Raw genomic sequence first — 23,040 nt, 5'->3', positions numbered from 1 at the left:
ATTTATTCCATGTTGTATTGTTTGATAATGACATTCATGTCCTTATATTTATTAGCTACAACCATTGCCAAAAACACGGAGCGATAATGCAATTTAGTCAACCTAATAACGTTTTGGTCCATAGGTTGAATTAAGGGTGTCACATTGGGAGGCATATACCTTACTTGAATTAGTCCATCATCAGATAAAAGTTCCTCTACTGGGGGGGCATTATCCAATAAAAGAAGTGCTTTCTCTGGAAGACCTTGTTTCTTAAGAAACTTTCTCACCTAAACTTTTAATTTTGAAATGTATAGCTATGGCAGGAAATTTACCTCAGGAACAAAAATTTCTTTGAACCATTCCTTAAAAATTCCGGCTGTCATCCATGCAGATTGTGAATTTTTGTAGTGTACAGGAATGTAAGAGTTCTTAAAACTTCGTGGTTTTTTAGCTTTCCCTATTACCAAAGGAGTCAATTTATGTAGTCCAGTCGCATTTGTACATGCTAGAAATGTTATTCTTTCTTTGGCTGTTTTTCTTCACTGGATACGTAAGTCTTTCCGGCTAAAAGCTTCCAGTACAAGCCGGTTTCATCGGCGTTGTACACTTGATTATAGTCTAAGTTTAGGTCCTTGATTTTTTCTTCAAGTTTACGTAAGAATGGTGAAACCAGCTCGGGCTGAGAAGGAAGCGTATGCCAAATCTTTTCTTAAACTTTTGCAACCACCCCGAGCTCGCAGAAAAAGTGGAATTTTCGTCGTACAGTTTTTCGTGAAAATATTTGGCTTTCTCTTTTAAAATTCAACCACTTATTGGTGCATTCCTCTCTCGTTGTCGCAAAAACCACTTATACAAAGCTTTTTCCATTAATGGATATTCAGAAGGTCTAAGAGTCAAGGAAAAAGTCAAGGCAACTGTTGAAGTAATTTGGTCTTTTTTCTTCTTAATTGCACACACCGTGGATTTGGCTATTCCATACTTTTTTTCTAAAAAAGTAACTCCGCAACCTCTACTAACATCGGACAAGAGTTGGGCTTTTTTTTCCAGAGATAAATAATTTACTTTCTTAGTAGACATCGTGCTTGTTTCGTATTGATCAGCGAACAAACACGTGAATAAGACGCAAATTTCATATCTCTTCCAAACATGTACAAACAAGATGTACAATTTGGCGGCGATATGCAAAAGCACTAAGTTAGTTAGTACTAAAGTTGCCGACAAAGGGAACATAGGAAATGTCGCTTTATACTTACGGGTAAAACGATATAAATATTTTTTTGTTCACGTTATAGAGGCGAGATATTTTTGGGGTTCACGTTTTGGAATAGGCTGAATACCAATTAGGCTGTTCACGTTATGGGACGTTCACGGTATCGAGACTCTAGTTTTTAAACTTGATTACTACATCACAAAAATTTAATGAAATTCTTTTGAAAAATCACTGTTTTTCGTCCATAATATCCAATCTAATAACGCTGTTTTTAAACTAAATATTTATATATAAAATTATTTCAAATTTAAATGAACAGTGTTATTAAATTAAATTTTGAATATATATTTCCTGCAGAAACATTGTTTTTCATTAACACAACCCTTAACCCCCCCACCCACCCCAAACATTTGCCCAGTAAGAAATTCTTTTGAAAAATCACCGTTTTTCGTCCATAATATCCAAACTAATAGCACTGTTTTTGTATTAAATATTCATTAATATAAAATTATATCAAATTTAAAAAAACAAACTGTGTTAATGGATTAAATATTAACGACAAAACTAACTATTATTCATGCGTATTATTTTGGAAAACAATGATTTTTGAACATAATTTCTTACTGGTAAGTTGTGTGGGGTGGGTGGGGGGGGTAAGGGTAGGGTTAATGAAAAACGGGTTTTTTGCAGGACATAATTGCTTGAGAAAAAATGCTTTTTAAGAAAATTATAGGTGACAATAAAATCTATAGTTTTTGTATCTATCCTTTTCTCGCATAACCTTAAGGTTTTCGAGTAAAACGTGAAAAAAACTCTATTTAATTTTTCTAAAACAACGCGTATCGCTATGAAAATAGCAATAAGTAGAAATTCACTTTTTTCAAGATAAGTCATTAAGTTTTGAGAAAATTAAACAATGATTTAAAAAATAAAAGAAAAATGCAGTGGTGTACTTTATTAAACAATATTTACGATCAATCCCTCATAGACGCCATTGGTAAAAATTAATATTTTTCTTTGTACGTCGAAAAATGCTCCCTGATGCATAAAACTAAAATCTAGCAAAAAATGTAATTTATAGATCCTAAAACACGAAATATGTTATGAGATTTATATACATAATTTCCTTTAATAGCGTTTTAACCCTCATTGAATCTCCACCCTGATGATAATAATGTCTCAAAGCAAATTCTTCTTGCTTTTATAAAAATCAATTATTTAGCTGTTAAACCTCAAGCTGTCAAAATCAAGTCCAAATAAGCCTTTAAGTGGTGAATCAGATTTGATTCGGATGCGTGGCACAGGAGCGCCGCGACGCCGATAATCCTTGTTTCGAGTGACATCGTGTCACTGACAGAAGATCCATGAATGCTAGAGGTGTCGATCTAAATATAAAGGGGAGATGAGCAATTATTTCCTCATCGACCCTTTAGTATCTGTTCCGTTCTGTTTTCAGTATCCCCTAATCCTACTGCTTGCTTTATCAGATCATATGTAGGAATTAATCATGATTTTTTTGCAATATTATAAAAAATTTGCGGAAGTTTACACAACATTGCGGCATCTCGCCCCCTTTTCAAAGATTTCATATAAAAGGTGTAGTGAAGCAAAAATCGGTTGAGTGGGTAATATGGGTGCTGGGGCTATAATGGTTAATAGTATAGAGCACTACGCACATACACACAGATCTACGTACATTTGTGCGTAAAGACGGATGTTTGCTCGATGAGCCATGAAGGTCTTTTTTTCTTGGTTTATCCTTTTGAGAGCGACTCGACCCGCTCTGGTTGCCTCCAGCTAAGGATCAAACGCATCAACTAGAAACATATGAATTTTCGGATTATTTGCTTTCACTTATTCTTACGTCGCTTTCGTTTGGAGAATCAACCAGAAATGACGGTTGCCCGGTACTGACACAACAAACCAGTATAATATACCGCAATTCTATTCAGGTTTTTATTATACCCTATTAAAAATAATGGTTTTAGAGGGTGTACAGAGTATTTTATCGTTTTTCGGCATTATTTTAAAATTGAACCTTTTGACAACGAATGTGCAAAACTTCATTTTAAATCAACAGTCTTTTGAAACTCAATGGGATCTCTTGCTTATGATTTTACTTTGTCATTTATTAATACTAATAATATATTTATACATATATAACAGAAAATTAAAAAAAAAATGATTAACAGATATATATAACGCACTTAAATTGTTAAACGTTGCGTTCCACTTCATTGGCGAAATATCTCTTCATTGGCCTCAGCATTTTTTCCATACTATTTTAAAAATTAGCCTTGGAAGTTGAAAAAAAATAATTAAAAAAAAATTAATTTCCAGGGACAAAATGCTTATTTCTCTAAAACTAAGAGAGACAGAGGGTTGAAAATCGGAATTCAGATTCTTCTAAAAAAATCGTTAGACACCTATTTCAGCATTTTTCCATACTATTTTTAAAATTTAAAAATTAGCCTTGAAAGTTGAAAATCAAATTATTTAAACAAGTCGAATAACAAAAAAAAAAGATTCTAATAATTACAAAACTTTACATTAGGTTACACCAGGTTTTTCTAAAAATTAAGTAAAAAAAACGCACGATTATTGTAAATACAAAATGAAAAAATTAAGGAACTTATTAATAAAACCTAAAATTTAAATGTATGTACATGACAACAATTAAATGGGCCTAGCATTACAATTCCAAAATATGTACTCTCAATAAATGTTTAAAATGATTGACATTATCAGATAATTTTATATTATATGGTAATTTATTGCACTAGTTTATATAGCACGGAATTAAGCATTTGAACGGTGATACCTTTTAAAATGAAGAAATTAGCCTTGGAAATAGGAAAAAATTATCAGGGACAAAATGGTTATATCTCCAAAACTAAGCGAGATAGAGAGTTGAAAATTGGACCTCAGATTCTTCTAATAAAATTGTTCGACACCTATTTCAACATTTTTTCCATACTATTTTTAAAATTTAAAAATTAGCCTTGGAAGTTGAAAAACAAATTATTTAAAAAAAAAATAAATTTCCAGGGACAAAATACCTATATCTTTAAAACTAAGAGAGATAGAGAGTTGAAAATTGGACCTCGGATTCTTCTAATAAATTCGTTGGACACCTATTTTAGCATTTCTTCCATACTATTTTTAAAATTCAAAAATTAGCCTTGGAAGTTGAAAAACAAATTATTTAAAAAAAAAATTAAATTTCCAGGGACAAAATGCTTATATCTCTAAAACTAAGAGAGATAGAGGGTTCAAAATTAGACCTCAGATTCTTCTAATAAAATTGTTGGCCACCTATTTTAGCATTTTTTCCATACTATTGTTAAAATTCAAAAATTAACCTCGGAAGTTGCAAAAAAATCGTTTTAAAAAAATTAAAATATCAAAGGACAAAATACTTATATCTTTAAAACAAAGAGAGATAGTGGATTGAAACTTGGACCTCAGATTCTTCTAATCAAATCGTTGGACACCTATTTTAGCATTTTTTCCATACTATTTTTAAAATTCAAAAATCAGCCTTGGAAGTTGGAAAAAATTCGTTTTAAAAAAATTGAAATATCGAAGGACAAAAATCCTATATCTTTAAAACTAAGAGAGATAGAGGGTTGAAAAATTCTACCAACATTTCCAGTTTCTATCCATTTTTCGAGTCCTGAAGATGAAATACTAAAATTCGAAACATTCATTGCCTTCAAAAAAATCCAAACCTTTTTTGCCACAATCCCAATTTAAATATTCCATTTCACAAATTAAACCTCGTGCCTTGTCTCCTAGATACGTCACTAATAAAATGTCATTTATTAGCAAAAAATATAGCTTAAAAAATCTTGGGCCACCCTGTATGTTTACCGCTTAGGAAGAGTGAGTTTATTTATTATTTGATAAAATTTGTCAAAGATCCTGAGGATGTTCTGGTAAAAATCGAAACGTCTTTATACACTTGAGTAATTCTTTAATTCACTAAAATATTTTAATTAAATTTTTTCTAGTATTTTGGAGCTTGAAAGCGCACATCTGTCAACGTCATAACTGTCACTTGTCACCTTAAAGATATTAAGAGGCGCTTTATGTTGTCGAAGGCTCGGTTTAAAAAAAAAACGCGTATTTTTCGGAATCCAATAAAGCTTACAATTTTTAATTTGGTTATTTTGATAGAACAAGACTCTTTTCCTTGTCATCCTAATGGCACCAGACGGCGCTTTTTGTTATAAAATACTGGATTCTAAAAATGTCTTTTTTTAAAGAGTTTACATTTTTCCTCTAGTAATTATTCCTCTATAGTAAATTAAGCGAGAACACCCCATAGGTTTTCTTAGTTTTAAAATCTAGAATACTTCATAAAAAACTTGAGGATGCTTTCATAGAAATCGAAACGTCCGTTGAATATTAATACCTGAATGCAAGAAATGTTGCTGACATTGTACTCGCGGAATAATTTACTAAACTCTTTCCATATAATGAAATCTTCTCATTTTTTAGTATTGTCACTTGTCACCTTAGTGACATAACAGTCGCTTTTTGTTGTCAAATACTAGATTCCAGAAACCGTTTTTTCTCTCCTAAAGATCATATTATTATTAGAGGTATATTAATAATATTGCATTGCAGTTTATTTAAATTATAAGAGTACTTTTATATTTGGGGTTGTAATTATGTAAATGTAAGGCCCTATCTGGCCGAACTGAATTAAAAAAATCTCTTTAAAGTTTATCAGGACTGTCCCTCCTCGATGGGGAATCTAAAAGCACATTTTAAACAAATGAAAAAAGCCACCAAAGCGCCGGGCCAGGCGTCAACCCTTACATTAACTTAATTATTTGCTCAAAGATTAAATGTAAAGCTAATCGGACTTTCAAATCTGAGAAAGTTTGCGTCTTTGACAATATATAGGTTTTCCTCAGCTTCGGCGTGGGAGGGATTTCATTTATTTATAAAGGAGAGGTGCTGTGCTAAGAAGACCTTTTTAAGACATCGCTTTTAATTATTCTCGAAGAATTATATATAATAAGTGCTAATAAGACTTTTAATTTAATAGAAGTGCCTATTGTTAAAAGATAAAGGTGTGAAACATGGCACCTGTGCGTTCATCCCCCTGCCGGCAGGAGAAAATCCAGGCATCATCATAACCGAACCGAACCGAAATCAGCGACACAAGAGATTCTCCCTTCCAGTTCAGCACCTTTTAACAATGTTTTCACAGTTGACGAGCTACGTAACAAGAAATAACGGGGAGACCTCTGCCCGATCACATACACTCACCTTCATTCCCTCATTATTTGTATTTTGTTCATGGCAGTAAAGTAAAGCAGCTTTTAACCCCCTTCATCCCCCATGATAATATATGATTTTGATCCATCAGGAATCACCACTGCGCCCCAAAATCTTTTAGAACGCACACAATGCAGCAGGATGGAGTTAATGAGAGCGTTCCCGTTTAATATTAAATCCATGTAAAATTTAACCCTAATTACGGGGTGTATAACTGTATAACGCGCTCGATTATTTTAGGTATGCGGCGAACTAAATTAGCTATTTTAAAAGGGTGCTTCCCGTGTGAAATCGTAAGGGCTCGTATTTGCATAGTTACTGGAATCGTGGGGGAGGGTCAATTATCATTCGGTTGAGGGGGCTTTTGTTTTATCAACTTACACTACTAACACCTACGCAAATTAAAGGAGAATTATTTTTTTAAGATGTTTTTAATTTCTCAATAAATTTTATTACTAGGCTGTTTAAAGGGAATGAATCTCAACTGATTGGAATTCTTAAATACCACAAAAAGTGGCGGTATTAGTCTATATAAATTAATAATTATAATAGTGGGAGTACCTAATTAAAAATGCCCTTTACTTATTTGAGGAGTACCTCCGGTCCAACTTTGTTGATCTCTGTGACTTAATTGTTTTATGCTGCATTGTCAGTTTTTATTCATTTTAGACATAAATAATTGTAGGTCATACATTTTATTGCATTTTTTTAAATATATATGTTTGCATTTCATGATTAATAGAATAAATTTTGACTGAATTTTTCTAGTAAGATCTGCACATATTAAGAAAACCCAAAAAAAAATTATTGGAAAATTATTTTCATAAATTTCTGTATGTATGTAACAACATTTCTGTATGTATGTAAATGATAATATGCATGTCACAGAGTTTGAAGGGAAATCTATTAAAAACACCTACCGATGTCGTAGTTTTCTTGCATTAAATTACAGGGATAAAAATGCAGATATCACAAATTCTACGTATAAGTAGCCTGAGTGCATTAAATCTTTTAATTTATTACCATCTTCAGAGAGGGTAATAATTACCTACAAAAATTCAAGAAAGAAGTTAATTTCGCTTTAATTTTAGTAAAAATTATATTTCTACATATAGTATTCGAATCAGTTGTTTGCATTGTAGCTATTAATAATTTTAGTCTAGAATACAATGGTGCTAATTATATTTAAAAGCTTCAAGTACCTACCTGCAATTTATCTTTACATTTTGGAAAACTATTGGCGTTTGTATCTCCTACTTATTTTATTTTAAATTATTTTTTACATATCCTTGTCCTTTTTAATTTATTTATCATTATTATAAAATATATGATTTGAGCAAAAAACGTTGTACAAAACAACACTTCGTCATTGAAGTTCGACTGTCAGCAGTCACTTACTTGCAGTAGGGAAATTTTTATTTTTTATAGGCGAGGAATAAAAGATAATTTACAATTAAGAAAATTAGATCCCTATAATTCCAGGATATTTTTTAAAATTCCAGGCAGTTGAGGTAACTCCAAGACGTGCCTTCAACTGCCTGTAATTCTTGATCCATGATTTAATTTTATTTGTAATTCCAGGCAGCCAAACAGCTGAGTCTCAACTGCCTGGAGTTGAAAAAAATTGCCACACTATAGTTCCTATAATTCCAAGATATTTTTGGGAATTCCAGGCAGTTGAGGCAACTCCAAGACGTGCCTTCAACTGCCTGTAATTGATCCATGATTTTATTTTTAATTCCAGGCAGTTAAGGCCATCCAACAACTCAGTGTCAATTGCTTGGAATTGAAAAAAAAGCATCACTGACTATATTATCCCTATAATTCCAGGATATTTTTAGAAATTCTAGGCAGTTGAGGTAATTCCTAGGCGTGCCTTCAACTGCCTGTAATTTTTGATCGATGATTTAATTTTATTTGTAATTCCTGGCAGTCAAACAGCTGAGTCTCAACTGCCTGGAGTTGAAAAAAAATTGCCACACTATAGTTCCTGTAATTCCAAGACATTTTTGGGAATTCCAGGCAGTTGAGGTAACTCCAAGCCGTGCCTTCAACTGCCTGTAATTTTTGATCCATGATTTAATTTTATTTGTAATTCCAGGCAGTCAAACAGCTAAATCTCAATTGCTTGGAGTTAAAAAAAAAATTTCCACACTATAGTTCCTGTAATTCCAAGATACTTTTGAGAATTCCAGGCAGTTGAGGTAACTCCAAGACGTGCCTTCAACTGCCTGTAATTTTTGATCCATGATTTAATTTTATTTGTAATTCCAGGCAGTCAAACAGCTAAATCTCAATTGCTTGGAGTTAAAAAAAAAATATCCACACTATAGTTCCTGTAATTCCAAGATACTTTTGAGAATTCCAGGCAGTTGAGGTAACTCCAAGACGTGCCTTCAACTGCCTGTAATTCTTGATCCATGATTTAATTTTATTTGTAACCAGGCAGTCAAACAGCTGAGTCTCAATTGCCTGGAATTGAAAAAAAAATGCCACACTATAGTTCCTATAATTCCAAGATATTTTTGGAAATTCTAGGCAATTGAGGTAATTCCTAGACGTGCCTTCAACTGCCTATAATTTTTGTTCGATGATTTAATTTTATTTGTAATTCCAGGCGGTCAAACAGCTGAGTCTCAACTGCCTGGACTTGAGAAAAAATTGCCACACTATAGTTCCTGTAATTCCAAGATATTTTTGGAAATTCTAGGCAGTTGAGGTAACTCCAAGACGTGCCTTCAACTGCCTGTAATTTTTGATACATGATTTTATTTTATTCTTAATTCCAGGCAATTAAGGCCATCCAACAACTCAGTGTCAATTGCTTGGAATTGAAAAAAGCATCACTGACTATATTATCCCTAAAATTCCAGGATATTTTTAGGAATTCAATTGCCTGTAATTCTTGATTTATTATTTTAATATCAGGTAGTCAAACAGTTTAGTTTCATTTGCCTGGAATTGAAAAAAAGGGTTGACGACTATATCCAATCAGTGGAAATATTTTTGGAGTGTGCATTCAACTGCCTGTAATTCTTCCTCCAAAATGTTAATTTATTTGTAATTCCAGTCAATTGAGCCAAACTGGATTGCTTGGAATTGAAAAAAAAAAAGGATTTACGACTGTATAGTCCCTATAATTCCAGGAAGAAAATAGAAGATTTTATTTTTCGTATAAGGTAATGTATAAGAAAAAGACCGCAAACAAAATAATAAATAATTTCATAGATGCGCAAAGCTTCATAGCAGTTCTGCCAAAAATTAATGGAATTTATTGGTACAAACTGGTCAATAAAATTCCTTCCAATAATGAAAGTTATTTTTTCAATTTAAATTTCCTGGGGAATACAAATAAGCCGAGTATATTAAGTTGATTTTCAGGGTGGAATTATTCTTAGTTTGTATTTACCAATGCGTTTTAACCAAAGTAGAGGAAAACGTCCATATTACTCCTACGGTTATACAGTCCAGAAAAAGGTTAAATTATAATATAGTACAAGTACAAAAAATATATATAGTACAAATTAATTGAGAAGATACAACACCAATTAGAGCTAAATTATTAAAAAGTGGTAGTTGAAGTTGAGAACCTGGAAACGGCAAGCAATTTGTTTAAAGTCATAACTTTGAATTTTCTCGGGAAAAATTTAAAATATACACATGCATTTTTAATTATTATATTAATTATTTTTTTCTTCAAGAGCTTAGGTCACTTCTTTTGATGATCCCAACTTAAGGCTTAATTGAAGCTTTGCACTCGCATCTTTATAATAAGGTCTATTTATCTACTAACTTGTACAATGTAAACAAAAATGGACAGCTGTATGGTCAACTGGGTGACAACTGACACTTAAATATTTGTTTCCGTTAAGTTTAATTAAGGGCGGATAAATAGTTCAATATTCCTTACAATTCTTGTAATTTAAAATTGATCCCAAGAATATTGTATTTGCCGCTAAATAATTCAAATTTTTACACACCCTCTAGTGGCGTTTCCACTTTACTTAACCTTCACTTCTTCTCCATGTTCTTTAGTCTCCATGGTCAACTAAGTAACAATTTGTTTGCTTCTTTTCCTTGTAAGTTTAAATAAATATTTCAATACTCCTTACACTTGTAATTTGAAATTGATCCCATGAATATTGTACTGTTTTAGCCGCTAAATTATTCAAATTTTTATACGCCCCCTACTGCCCTGTTTCAACATAATTTGAGCTTCATCTCATCTGCATTTAGCTAGTCTCCATGGTCACTTGACATTTATATGTTTGATTCCGTTTCCCATAGGTTTGAATAAATATTTCAATATTCCTTACAGTGGTTGTATTTTAAAATTGATCCCAAGAATATTGTATTGTATCGTATTTACCGCTAAATAATTCAAATTTATATAAGCGCTGTAATCGTTAAGGCGCATGACTTACAAATAAGACTTTATTTTTCCCACACGTTGGGCGCCAAGAAGTAGGAGTAAAAAAAGGCAGTGGAGCTATATTGCTTATTCTACCGCGCCACTGGGTGAAATTAAATTTTAAAAAAATGGTTGTATGAATTAGAAAATATTATTAAGTTAAGAGAATGATAATTTTTTCCTTAGTAATCTAGTCGTAGTGGTGGTATAGCAGAAAAAGGGCGCGCATAGAGGTGGCAGGTGAGTAAAAAAAATAAAAGTGATTTTAGAATGGCACGGCATGGCAATGGCTCCCTAATAGGGAAAAAGAAAAGAAGGAAAACGCGCCTCTGTACATCTGCCATCCATCCATCCATCCGTCCCTTGGGACACGACGGGATCCACCCTGAAACCCCGCCCCGTTAAAACGAGCATCTCGCTGCGCCCCTTTTGATTGGGTACAAACGTGACGTGGGCCTTTCATTGGCGATTGGTAGGTCGAGCCAACGATGAAGACACTCTACGGTAAATTTATGCAAATGGCCCTTCTTAACATCAGCCAGGCAGCAGCCAGTGTCTCCTCTTCTCGTTGGTGCTGCGCTTTTGAGACCTGAGAGGGGGCAAAGGTTATAGTACTGTCAACAACTCCGCTCTGCCCGATCACGATGATGATGATGATGATGATGATGATTGTCCTTTTGGACATCTACCATTAATCACTCGCTCACCACTTTTGTTGCTGTTTGTTGTTGTTGCTGCTGCTGTAGACGTTTTCATCCACCCCCCTATCGTTAGAACCAGTTTAGTGTCCGTTTTAATCAGTGATAATAATGTCGTGGTAGTGTTCAAATAGACTGTTCATCTTGAAGTTGTTAGTTTTAGTGGGTACATCCTGCCTTTGGAATTATTCCCTCTTTTGGTAAGTAGTTTTTTTTGGTTATAGGGGAAAGTTCTAATTCATTTTAATGTTCGTGTCCCAATACTACTAAAATTATTCTGCAGAAATTCAAATAAAATTAGCAATATGATAATAGCTTGTAATAATTTACTTATAATGGGTACGAGCTTATGTAGTTTTTTAGGTTGTACACCGTGAAAACCTCCTTCTACCGAAGTTCTCTGTTTTTGCTTTGGTAGCATATTCTAAAACTTTCAGTCTCAAGTTAAAAACTAATACGAAAAAATTTTAACCGAAAAAATGCGATCAATTTAGGGATTTGTAGAGAATTAACTGAATGGTGTCAAAGATTTATGATATATGACCTAAGATTACGTTGCTGTTGATGCTCATAAAACGAAACCATAAATTAGATTTTTACATATTTCATCAATCAAATCATTTGTTAAATTTTCCCGAGATTTTGACTTGAAATTTTAAATTTTATTCCGGGCATTTGGAAATATTACTTCATATCTTGTAAATGCTTTAAGTAAATTTTTTATTTAATTTCGGGCATATTAAAATGTCTTCTGGATATAAATTATTTCAGTTTTTCAGGTTTTTGGGTAATTTTTTGTGCCTTCCAGGCATTTAAAATTCATTAAATTTTTTCCACCATAATCAAGAAACCCCATTTTCCAAAATCTTGATTTTTTTTAAATATCTTAAGAAAATTTGAAATTTTTTAACGGCATTTCATTGACACCAAAAATGACTAAATTCTCTTTAAATTCTACTTCTTTTAATGTCCAATAATTTGTGGGCATCACATGTTAAATCAAATAAACTACTTTATTTAATTAGACAACATAAATCATTAAATTTTTTTCAGTTGTATTAAAAGCCAAAAACACACTCTATTTATTACACAAGACAAAGGAAAAAAATATATTTACAGTGCAATTATGAATAAGAGAAACGCAGTAAAATTTAAATTCGAACAACCTATACAGCGTGTCCATTTAATACTACCTTCCGCGATTGTGGCTGTATTTTTGAAGCAAAAAAATACCTTTTTTTTGTCGACATATACAGGGTGTTCACATAATGCGTGACAGAAGAGTTTCTTAAATGGAACATCCTATTTATAATTTGATTTTCTGGTTCTGAGTCAAAATTTAAGCAATCTGATGTATTACATGTTATACGTTAATTAAGAAGTTTTTGAATTACAGGCTATAGATTAATTGATACCATGTCACATGCCTTTTGAGACGTTTTTTTCCAATCTAAGGCGGTAAAATCCTTTGAAAGTTACAGTAATACAATACCAAATCTTGTATGAATATTTAAATATTCTTCTGGATCTAGTATAGTTTTTTCAATTTGTTCAATAGACCCAAATACTCGATCCGATGGTATCAAAGAAATTAGTTATGCACCTGTAATATTATGGTGCAGTATATTAATTATAGCAATAAGGCAAATTTTAGAACGTTATAACAGACATACAGTTTTGAACCTGCAAAGCAAATATTTAAAGATTAAATTTTTAATAGGAAAAAACGATTTTCGAATATAAAAAAAGTTTTAATAGTTAAAGTTTAATATGCTCGGAAAAAAGTTCTTAATTGAGCCAACTTGCTTTTCTCAACAGTCTATCATCAACATAATAAAGTGGACAGGGGCGTAAAACATATTTGTAATATTTTAAAAATGAAAATCCTTATTACTTTCCCGCTACACAGAACCGATTAAATAAACATATCAAATGGGCATGTAATAGGGATATTACATGCTCGGCTTGGCCCTAAAATTAATAGCTACTAAAAACTAACACCGCATACGTAATAACTGGGTTTAGTAAATTTGATCGTTACACAGTTTTATTACTTGAGCCCATCCACTTAATTTTATTGCTTTTCCCTCACGTGCCCTCCATTACAAGTTTGCATTCGTACCATGATGTGTGTGTAGTCTTTAACCACCCCCTGCACTTTACCCTATTGGCCGATTTGGCACGCTACATTCTAATGATCTTTGAACTCATCAATCGGATTTATGAGTACTTACTATTAAACCCGACTTGTTCGTGCTAAATATAAAAATGTGTGAGGAGTGACATATATACAGATTGGATGCATTTGTTGAAATAAAAAAGTGAAAAGAACAAAGGGCGTGCAGTACGCTAAGGGCTCTCGAGTAAAAACAAAAGGTTAGTTGGGGCCACATGTTCTTTAATACAACACTGAACACCCAACCGAACTCGAAAAGCGGAGCCGAGCAACCCTACCCAGTCGGGCTAAAAGCAAAAGCATATTTCAAGCGGTACATACTTTTCGCATATCAATCAATATTTACATTTTCTGCTCTCAAACTGCACTTAAGATCCGCTTTGTTTTGCGGCGGGGCGATTTTTTATTAAATATTTATTGTGGATTAAAGAATAATGTATATATGCTAACCAGCTTAAAAGGGGATGCGATTGAAGGGGTTTATAATAAGTAGTAATCAACTCTTCCTCATAAACTTATCAAAAATTTCTTTCAAATTTCTAAGTAAACCATCGCTCGACTTTTTTCTCCAGACAATTCACCCAATATTTATATTATAGTTAATATTGCTAATTTACGACTCAACTGCCAGAGATAATGAAAGAATATGTGGCAAAGCTGCCTGGAATTTTTAAATATGCGTAAAAAAGAACTCAACTGCTCAGAATTAAAAGAAAAAGAGGACAATAAAATTTGGAGGTCGGGGAAATTCCAACGGTTTTGACTTAGTTACGTCGTTCTGAATCCATCGAGACCATTCGCAAGGTCGTAGCTCCCATATTAGCTGAGATATCGCATTTTTGTGGCCCATTTTTGGGCTCAAAAACGAGGTCGAAAAATGACTTTTTCCGAATTTTTAAAGTGCTGTCATTCAGTTAGTTCTGCTCGAATCTCGTTATAACCCGGTATTTTCGTAATCTAGGTGACCCAAATAATACGCTGGTATACTTCGTTTGATTTCGAAAAAAATCAATTTTAGGTGAAAAATTCGATACGGGGGGGTATACCCGAAAAATGAAAAAACCCAAACTTTGAAGGCCGATATCTCGGCTTCTGTCAGAGCTATCGGAAAAATTCCAACGGTTTTGTCTTAGTTTTGTCGTTCTAAATCCAACGAGACCATCCGCAAGGTCCTAGCTTTTACGATAGCCGAGATATGGCATTTCTGATGCCCATTTTTGGCCTCAAAAACGAGGTCGAAAAAATACTCGATTTCTTAGTTCTGCTCGGATTCCCTTATAACCCGGTATTTTCGTGATCTACTTGATAAGAACAATCCGTTGGTATAGTCAGTTCGAATTCGAAAAAAAAAATTTTTCTGAAAAAAATCCAAACGGGGGGGTATACCCGAAAAATGAAAAAACCCAAACTTTGAAGGCCGATATCTCGGCTTCTATGAGAGCTATCGGGAAAATTCCAACGGTTTTGTCTTAGTTTTGTCGTTCTAAATCCAACGAGACCATCCGCAAGGTCCTAGCTTTTACGATAGCCGAGATATGGCATTTCTGATGCCCATTTTTGGCCTCAAAAACGAGGTCGAAAAAATACTCGATTTCTTAGTTCTGCTCGGATTCCCTTATAACCCGGTATTTTCGTGATCTACTTGATGAGAACAATCCGTTGGTATAGTCAGTTCGAATTCGAAAAAAAAAATTTTTTCTGAAAAAAATCCAAACGGGGGGGTATACCCGAAAAATGAAAAAACCCAAACTTTGAAGGCCGATATCTCGGCTTCTATGAGAGCTATCGGGAAAATTCCAACGGTTTTGTCTTAGTTTTGTCGTTCTAAATCCAACGAGACCATCCGCAAGGTCCTAGCTTTTACGATAGCCGAGATATGGCATTTCTGATGCCCATTTTTGGCCTCAAAAACGAGGTCGAAAAAATACTCGATTTCTTAGTTCTGCTCGGATTCCCTTATAACCCGGTATTTTCGTGATCTACTTGATGAGAACAATCCGTTGGTATAGTCAGTTCGAATTCGAAAAAAAAAAATTTTTCTGAAAAAAATCCAAACGGGGGGGTATACCCGAAAAATGAAAAAACCCAAACTTTGAAGGCCGATATCTCGGCTTCTATGAGAGCTATCGGGAAAATTCCAACGGTTTTGTCTTAGTTTTGTCGTTCTAAATCCAACGAGACCATCCGCAAGGTCCTAGCTTTTACGATAGCTGAGATATGGCATTTTTGATGCCCATTTTTGGCCTCATAAACGAGGTCGAAAAAATACTCGATTTCTTAGTTCTGCTCGGATTCCCTTATAACCCGGTATTTTCGTGATCTACTTGATGAGAACAATCCGTTGGTATAGTCAGTTCGAATTCGAAAAAAAAAATTTTTTCTGAAAAAAATCCAAACGGGGGGGTATACCCGAAAAATGAAAAAACCCAAACTTTGAAGGCCGATATCTCGGCTTCTATGAGAGCTATCGGGAAAATTCCAACGGTTTTGTCTTAGTTTCGTCGTTCTGAATCCAACGAGACCATCCGCAAGGTCCTAGCTTTTACAATAGCCGAGATATGGCATTTCTGATGCCCATTTTTGGCCTCAAAAACGAGGTCGAAAAAATACTCGATTTCTTAGTTCTGCTCGGATTCCCTTATAACCCGGTATTTTCGTGATCTACTTGATGAGAACAATCCGTTGGTATAGTCAGTTCGAATTCGAAAAAAAAAATTTTTCTGAAAAAAATCCAAACGGGGGGGTATACCCGAAAAATGAAAAAACCCAAACTTTGAAGGCCGATATCTCGGCTTCTATGAGAGCTATCGGGAAAATTCCAACGGTTTTGTCTTAGTTTCGTCGTTCTGAATCCAACGAGACCATCCGCAAGGTCCTAGCTTTTACAATAGCCGAGATATGGCATTTCTGATGCCCATTTTTGGCCTCAAAAACGAGGTCGAAAAAATACTCGATTTCTTAGTTCTGCTCGGATTCCCTTATAACCCGGTATTTTCGTGATCTACTTGATGAGAACAATCCGTTGGTATAGTCAGTTCGAATTCGAAAAAAAAAAAATTTTCTGAAAAACATCCAAACGGGGGGGTATACCTGAAAAATGAAAAAACCCAAACTTTGAAGGCCGATATCTCGGCTTCTATGAGAGCTATCGAAAAAATTCCAACGGTTTTGTCTTAGTTTCGTCGTTCTGAATCCAACGAGACCATCCGCAAGGTCCTAGCTTTTACGATAGCTGAGATATGGCATTTTTGATGCCCATTTTTGGCCTCATAAACGAGGTCGAAAAAATACTCGATTTCTTAGTTCTGCTCGGATTCCCTTATAACCCGGTATTTTCGTGATCTACTTGATGAGAACAATCCGTTGGTATAGTCAGTTCGAATTCGAAAAAAAAAAATTTTTCTGAAAAAAATCCAAACGGGGGGGTATACCCGAAAAATGAAAAAACCCAAACTTTGAAGGCCGATATCTCGGATTCTATGAGAGCTATCGGAAAAATTCCAACGGTTTTGTCTTAGTTTTGTCGTTCTAAATCCAACGAGACCATCCGCAAGGTCCTAGCTTTTACGATAGCCGAGATATGGCATTTCTGATGCCCATTTTTGGCCTCAAAAACGAGGTCGAAAAAATACTCGATTTCTTAGTTCTGCTCGGATTCCCTTATAACCCGGTATTTTCGTGATCTACTTGATGAGAACAATCCGTTGGTATAGTCAGTTCGAATTCGAAAAAAAAAAAATTTTCTGAAAAACATCCAAACGGGGGGGTATACCTGAAAAATGAAAAAACCCAAACTTTGAAGGCCGATATCTCGGATTCTATGAGAGCTATCGGAAAAATTCCAACGGTTTTGTCTTAGTTTCGTCGTTCTGAATCCAACGAGACCATCCGCAAGGTCCTAGCTTTTACGATAGCCGAGATATGGCATTTCTGATGCCCATTTTTGGCCTCAAAAACGAGGTCGAAAAAATACTCGATTTCTTAGTTCTGCTCGGATTCCCTTATAACCCGGTATTTTCGTGATCTACTTGATGAGAACAATCCGTTGGTATAGTCAGTTCGAATTCGAAAAAAAAAAAATTTTCTGAAAAACATCCAAACGGGGGGGTATACCTGAAAAATGAAAAAACCCAAACTTTGAAGGCCGATATCTCGGATTCTATGAGAGCTATCGGAAAAATTCCAACGGTTTTGTCTTAGTTTTGTCGTTCTAAATCCAACGAGACCATCCGCAAGGTCCTAGCTTTTACGATAGCCGAGATATGGCATTTCTGATGCCCATTTTTGGCCTCAAAAACGAGGTCGAAAAAATACTCGATTTCTTAGTTCTGCTCGGATTCCCTTATAACCCGGTATTTTCGTGATCTACTTGATGAGAACAATCCGTTGGTATAGTCAGTTCGAATTCGAAAAAAAAAATTTTTTCTGAAAAAAATCCAAACGGGGGGGTATACCCGAAAAATGAAAAAACCCAAACTTTGAAGGCCGATATCTCGGATTCTATGAGAGCTATCGGAAAAATTCCAACGGTTTTGTCTTAGTTTTGTCGTTCTAAATCCAACGAGACCATCCGCAAGGTCCTAGCTTTTACGATAGCCGAGATATGGCATTTCTGATGCCCATTTTTGGCCTCAAAAACGAGGTCGAAAAAATACTCGATTTCTTAGTTCTGCTCGGATTCCCTTATAACCCGGTATTTTCGTGATCTACTTGATGAGAACAATCCGTTGGTATAGTCAGTTCGAATTCGAAAAAAAAAAAATTTTCTGAAAAACATCCAAACGGGGGGGTATACCTGAAAAATGAAAAAAACCCAAACTTTGAAGGCCGATATCTCGGATTCTATGAGAGCTATCGGAAAAATTCCAACGGTTTTGTCTTAGTTTCGTCGTTCTGAATCCAACGAGACCATCCGCAAGGTCCTAGCTTTTACGATAGCCGAGATATGGCATTTCTGATGCCCATTTTTGGCCTCAAAAACGAGGTCGAAAAAATACTCGATTTCTTAGTTCTGCTCGGATTCCCTTATAACCCGGTATTTTCGTGATCTACTTGATGAGAACAATCCGTTGGTATAGTCAGTTCGAATTCGAAAAAAAAAAAAATTTTCTGAAAAACATCCAAACGGGGGGGTATACCTGAAAAATGAAAAAACCCAAACTTTGAAGGCCGATATCTCGGATTCTATGAGAGCTATCGGAAAAATTCCAACGGTTTTGTCTTAGTTTTGTCGTTCTAAATCCAACGAGACCATCCGCAAGGTCCTAGCTTTTACGATAGCCGAGATATGGCATTTCTGATGCCCATTTTTGGCCTCAAAAACGAGGTCGAAAAAATACTCGATTTCTTAGTTCTGCTCGGATTCCCTTATAACCCGGTATTTTCGTGATCTACTTGATGAGAACAATCCGTTGGTATAGTCAGTTCGAATTCGAAAAAAAAAAAATTTTCTGAAAAACATCCAAACGGGGGGGTATACCTGAAAAATGAAAAAACCCAAACTTTGAAGGCCGATATCTCGGATTCTATGAGAGCTATCGGAAAAATTCCAACGGTTTTGTCTTAGTTTCGTCGTTCTGAATCCAACGAGACCATCCGCAAGGTCCTAGCTTTTACGATAGCTGAGATATGGCATTTTTGATGCCCATTTTTGGCCTCATAAACGAGGTCGAAAAAATACTCGATTTCTTAGTTCTGCTCGGATTCCCTTATAACCCGGTATTTTCGTGATCTACTTGATGAGAACAATCCGTTGGTATAGTCAGTTCGAATTCGAAAAAAAAAAATTTTTCTGAAAAAAATCCAAACGGGGGGGTATACCCGAAAAATGAAAAAACCCAAACTTTGAAGGCCGATATCTCGGCTTCTATGAGAGCTATCGGGAAAATTCCAACGGTTTGGTCTTAGTTTTGTCGTTCTAAATCCAACGAGACCATCCGCAAGGTCCTAGCTTTTACGATAGCTGAGATATGGCATTTTTGATGCCCATTTTTGGCCTCATAAACGAGGTCGAAAAAATACTCGATTTCTTAGTTCTGCTCGGATTCCCTTATAACCCGGTATTTTCGTGATCTACTTGATGAGAACAATCCGTTGGTATAGTCAGTTCGAATTCGAAAAAAAAAATTTTTTCTGAAAAAAATCCAAACGGGGGGGTATACCCGAAAAATGAAAAAACCCAAACTTTGAAGGCCGATATCTCGGCTTCTATGAGAGCTATCGGGAAAATTCCAACGGTTTTGTCTTAGTTTCGTCGTTCTGAATCCAACGAGACCATCCGCAAGGTCCTAGCTTTTACGATAGCCGAGATATGGCATTTCTGATGCCCATTTTTGGCCTCAAAAACGAGGTCGAAAAAATACTCGATTTCTTAGTTCTGCTCGGATTCCCTTATAACCCGGTATTTTCGTGATCTACTTGATGAGAACAATCCGTTGGTATAGTCAGTTCGAATTCGAAAAAAAAATTTTTTTCTGAAAAAAATCCAAACGGGGGGGTATACCCGAAAAATGAAAAAACCCAAACTTTGAAGGCCGATATCTCGGCTTCTGTCAGAGCTATCGGAAAAATTCCAACGGTTTTGTCTTAGTTTTGTCGTTCTAAATCCAACGAGACCATCCGCAAGGTCCTAGCTTTTACGATAGCCGAGATATGGCATTTCTGATGCCCATTTTTGGCCTCAAAAACGAGGTCGAAAAAATACTCGATTTCTTAGTTCTGCTCGGATTCCCTTATAACCCGGTATTTTCGTGATCTACTTGATGAGAACAATCCGTTGGTATAGTCAGTTCGAATTCGAAAAAAAAAATTTTTTCTGAAAAAAATCCAAACGGGGGGGTATACCCGAAAAATGAAAAAACCCAAACTTTGAAGGCCGATATCTCGGCTTCTGTCAGAGCTATCGGAAAAATTCCAACGGTTTTGTCTTAGTTTTGTCGTTCTAAATCCAACGAGACCATCCGCAAGGTCCTAGCTTTTACGATAGCCGAGATATGGCATTTCTGATGCCCATTTTTGGCCTCAAAAACGAGGTCGAAAAAATACTCGATTTCTTAGTTCTGCTCGGATTCCCTTATAACCCGGTATTTTCGTGATCTACTTGATGAGAACAATCCGTTGGTATAGTCAGTTCGAATTCGAAAAAAAAAAATTTTTCTGAAAAAAATCCAAACGGGGGGGTATACCTGAAAAATGAAAAAACCCAAACTTTGAAGGCCGATATCTCGGCTTCTATGAGAGCTATCGGGAAAATTCCAACGGTTTTGTCTTAGTTTTGTCGTTCTAAATCCAACGAGATCATCCGCAAGGTCCTAGCTTTTACGATAGCTGAGATATGGCATTTTTGATGCCCATTTTTGGCCTCATAAACGAGGTCGAAAAAATACTCGATTTCTTAGTTCTGCTCGGATTCCCTTATAACCCGGTATTTTCGTGATCTACTTGATGAGAACAATCCGTTGGTATAGTCAGTTCGAATTCGAAAAAAAAAAAATTTTCTGAAAAAAATCCAAACGGGGGGGTATACCCGAAAAATGAAAAAACCCAAACTTTGAAGGCCGATATCTCGGCTTCTGTCAGAGCTATCGGGAAAATTCCAACGGTTTTGTCTTAGTTTCGTCGTTCTGAATCCAACGAGACCATCCGCAAGGTCCTAGCTTTTACGATAGCTGAGATATGGCATTTTTGATGCCCATTTTTGGCCTCATAAACGAGGTCGAAAAAATACTCGATTTCTTAGTTCTGCTCGGATTCCCTTATAACCCGGTATTTTCGTGATCTACTTGATGAGAACAATCCGTTGGTATAGTCAGTTCGAATTCGAAAAAAAAAAATTTTTCTGAAAAAAATCCAAACGGGGGGGTATACCCGAAAAATGAAAAAACCCAAACTTTGAAGGCCGATATCTCGGCTTCTATGAGAGCTATCGGAAAAATTCCAACGGTTTTGTCTTAGTTTCGTCGTTCTAAATCCAACGAGACCATCCGCAAGGTCCTAGCTTTTACGATAGCTGAGATATGGCATTTTTGATGCCCATTTTTGGCCTCATAAACGAGGTCGAAAAAATACTCGATTTCTTAGTTCTGCTCGGATTCCCTTATAACCCGGTATTTTCGTGATCTACTTGATGAGAACAATCCGTTGGTATAGTCAGTTCGAATTCGAAAAAAAAAATTTTTTCTGAAAAAAATCCAAACGGGGGGGTATACCCGAAAAATGAAAAAACCCAAACTTTGAAGGCCGATATCTCGGCTTCTATGAGAGCTATCGGGAAAATTCCAACGGTTTTGTCTTAGTTTTGTCGTTCTAAATCCAACAAGACCATCCGCAAGGTCCTAGCTTTTACGATAGCCGATATATGGCATTTCTGATGCCCATTTTTGGCCTCAAAAACGAGGTCGAAAAAATACTCGATTTCTTAGTTCTGCTCGGATTCCCTTATAACCCGGTATTTTCGTGATCTACTTGATGAGAACAATCCGTTGGTATAGTCAGTTCGAATTCGAAAAAAAAAAATTTTTCTGAAAAAAATCCAAACGGGGGGGTATACCCGAAAAATGAAAAAACCCAAACTTTGAAGGCCGATATCTCGGCTTCTATGAGAGCTATCGGGAAAATTCCAACGGTTTTGTCTTAGTTTTGTCGTTCTAAATCCAACAAGACCATCCGCAAGGTCCTAGCTTTTACGATAGCCGAGATATGGCATTTCTGATGCCCATTTTTGGCCTCAAAAACGAGGTCGAAAAAATACTCGATTTCTTAGTTCTGCTCGGATTCCCTTATAACCCGGTATTTTCGTGATCTACTTGATGAGAACAATCCGTTGGTATAGTCAGTTCGAATTCGAAAAAAAAAAAATTTTCTGAAAAAAATCCAAACGGGGGGGTATACCCGAAAAATGAAAAAACCCAAACTTTGAAGGCCGATATCTCGGCTTCTATGAGAGCTATCGGGAAAATTCCAACGGTTTTGTCTTAGTTTTGTCGTTCTAAATCCAACGAGACCATCCGCAAGGTCCTAGCTTTTACGATAGCTGAGATATGGCATTTTTGATGCCCATTTTTGGCCTCATAAACGAGGTCGAAAAAATACTCGATTTCTTAGTTCTGCTCGGATTCCCTTATAACCCGGTATTTTCGTGATCTACTTGATGAGAACAATCCGTTGGTATAGTCAGTTCGAATTCGAAAAAAAAAATTTTTTCTGAAAAAAATCCAAACGGGGGGGTATACCCGAAAAATGAAAAAACCCAAACTTTGAAGGCCGATATCTC

At 35.3% G+C, this 23,040-nt stretch overlaps 1 protein-coding gene across 1 annotated transcript in view; it reads left to right on the top strand.

Annotated features, from left to right (window-relative positions):
• Nucleotides 1-11,546: 11,546 nt before the first annotated feature.
• The window catches only part of LOC126748900 (fez family zinc finger protein erm-like), a 35,349-nt gene continuing 23,855 nt past the window's right edge, over nucleotides 11,547-23,040 (top strand). Inside the window, exon 1 of the mRNA XM_050458436.1 lies at nucleotides 11,547-11,793. The gene's annotated coding sequence lies outside the window, so the exon portion shown is untranslated. The remainder of the gene's footprint in view (nucleotides 11,794-23,040) is intronic.

Source organism: Anthonomus grandis, chromosome 22 (genome assembly GCF_022605725.1).
Source record: "Anthonomus grandis grandis chromosome 22, icAntGran1.3, whole genome shotgun sequence".
Lineage (NCBI taxonomy): Eukaryota > Metazoa > Arthropoda > Insecta > Coleoptera > Curculionidae > Anthonomus > Anthonomus grandis.
This window is presented reverse-complemented; position numbering and strand designations above follow the sequence as displayed.